Below are 2,475 nucleotides of genomic sequence, written 5' to 3'. Positions count from 1 at the left end.
TTCTACATCTCCTGTAAAGCGCACTTGTCGATTCACGCGATCAATGTGTTCACGAACCTGAATTAGTTCAGTGAACAAAACTAAAAGGTTTACTCGCATTCAATATTATTCGAGTAATCTTTTGTTTTAGCGTAGATGTAGTAGAGTTGACGAGTTTCAGTGACCAGCTTGAAAGAACTGGGAGTACAAATGTACTCTGATGTGAGCTAAGGCGTCGTCCATTTATGAGTCAAACACCTTAGTACTAGGGCGGGGGTCTGAGTATTGTGACGATATATGACTTGGAAGTAGGAGGTGTGGGGAGGGGGGAAGTAAGGTTGGGATTCAACGCGTATAGTAACTGTAAATACAAGTAGAGTTCAGACATTACGGTCAATAGGACAGCCACTATTATTTTTCACAAAATGAGTCAGATACCCATCATAGCTGAGCGGACTCAAGGACGTCCTATGGTTTCAACTCCAATATCGAACCCGAGATCTTCGAGTTTGCAGTCGTATGCTCTAATACCCAACCACACCGTCCCATAACTTTTATTATAACAATGTTTTGATGTCTTCTATAAACACATCTACATTCAATAAGTTCTAGTTTAGATATATTATCTAACCCCCACATCTCAACTTCCTACCTGATAATGTACGTAATGTATGTGTTTTATGTAATAATGGAGAAACCATATGTTACCCGTATCAACATGCACTTAGAGATGGCCGACTGAGCCAGTCAGTCAAGCGTGACGCTACCTGAAGAAAAATCGCTACAGCGAATGCACTACATCTAGGTAACAATGTGTAATTCCCTCTCCATGGCTCTTAATCAAACTCTCAACCACTACCTCACATATGTGCTCCTTCGCTGAGCATCTGTGTCGCTCCACTACACACGTAGTATATGGTTATGTGTTCCTCTTCTGGGTCAACAACATATTGCTCCTCCTGTTTATCATGCTCACTACATCATGCTCCTCCCATACCTCATGCCCCTCCCCTAGATCATGCTCCTCCCCTAGATCATGCTCCTCCCCTACATCACGCACCTTCACTACATCACGTTCCTCCCCTACATCACGCTCTTCCCCTTTTACAACATACTCCTCCCCTAGATCATGCTCCTCCCATACCTCATGCCCCTCCCCTAAATCACGCGCCTCCCCGTTTACATCATACTCCTCCCCCTTTACAACATACTCCTCCCCTAGATCATGCCCCTCCCCTACAACACGCACCTCCCCTACATCACGCCCCTCCACTACCTCACGCACCTCCCCTACATCACGCACCTCCCCTAGATTACGCACCTCCCCTACATCATGCTCTTCCCCTTTTACAACATACTGCTCCCCTAGATCATGCCCCTCCCCTACATCACACTCCTCCCCTACATCACACTCCTCCTCTACATCACACTCCTCATCTACCTCACGCTCCTCCTCTACATTATGTTCCTCCCCTACATCATGTTCCTCCCCTACATCTTGACCCTCCCCTACATCACGCTCCTCCTCTACATCACGCAACTTTCCTACATCAGGTTCCTCCCCTACATCTTGCCCCTCCCCTACATCATACTCCACCCCTACATCTTTCTCCTTCACTAATGTTAAAGAAATAAAGTCGACGTGGCGTAATACTGATGTCATTGAAACAGATCAACTCTACTTCACCTGCACCACGTGTCTTCAGCATGAACGGTACAAGATGATACTGATAATATAACAGTCCAGCTTTTTCTACAGTAACTATGTAAAAAGGTAATCCCCTCCCACCATTTGTACCTAACGGTATCATTCAGTACACTGTTAAAAATCGTAGAAATAAACACATTGATTTCAATAATTTAACTGAACGTATTAAAAACGTCACATATGCAGTCGAATGTTGTGTTTAAAGCTTAAGCATAAAAGAAAACGTCTTTGATTTTTTATTTCTTTTATTCCCTCGCGAAATTCTTTTTATAGTTATTATTCTTTAACGCAACACACCCCAACTAAGAATGATAATTCGTTCAAGCGCGACAACTCCGGTATTGTAAGACATCAAACAAAGGGAGCTTACCGAACGCAAAGAAAAGATCACCCGAACCGGTTTTGAATTATTTATTTTTATAAAATGCGACGGGGACCATGTGTTGAAACTAGCGGCTGTTTCTGTAGAGTGTGTTCGTGTGTCTGTTTGTATGTTTGTGTCGTATCTCAACCAGTAGGACAAGTCTTAGTCATGATATGAACATTTTTTTTTTAAATAAGGGGACTGTACTCTTGTTGTGAGAAAATTGGCGTGAATTGAATAGAAGTTGAACACAGTCGAATAAAGTTTTCGACAATGTGTAAAAGTGCGATATCATTAAAAACATATTCAAAGTTTAAAAGCCGTTTTAATTTGCGAGAGATCTCTATTAGGAAACGTCTGGCTGTCTGAAATGCCGACATGACAAAAGGCCGACGCGGACAAGAGGCCGACACGTACCAAGAAG

This window comes from Physella acuta, unplaced genomic scaffold (genome assembly GCF_028476545.2).
Source record: "Physella acuta isolate Inbredline_101_S28 unplaced genomic scaffold, ASM2847654v3 ptg000122l, whole genome shotgun sequence".
NCBI lineage: Eukaryota > Metazoa > Mollusca > Gastropoda > Physidae > Physella > Physella acuta.
The sequence above is the reverse complement of the archived record's forward strand: the minus strand, read 5'-3'. Positions refer to the sequence as shown.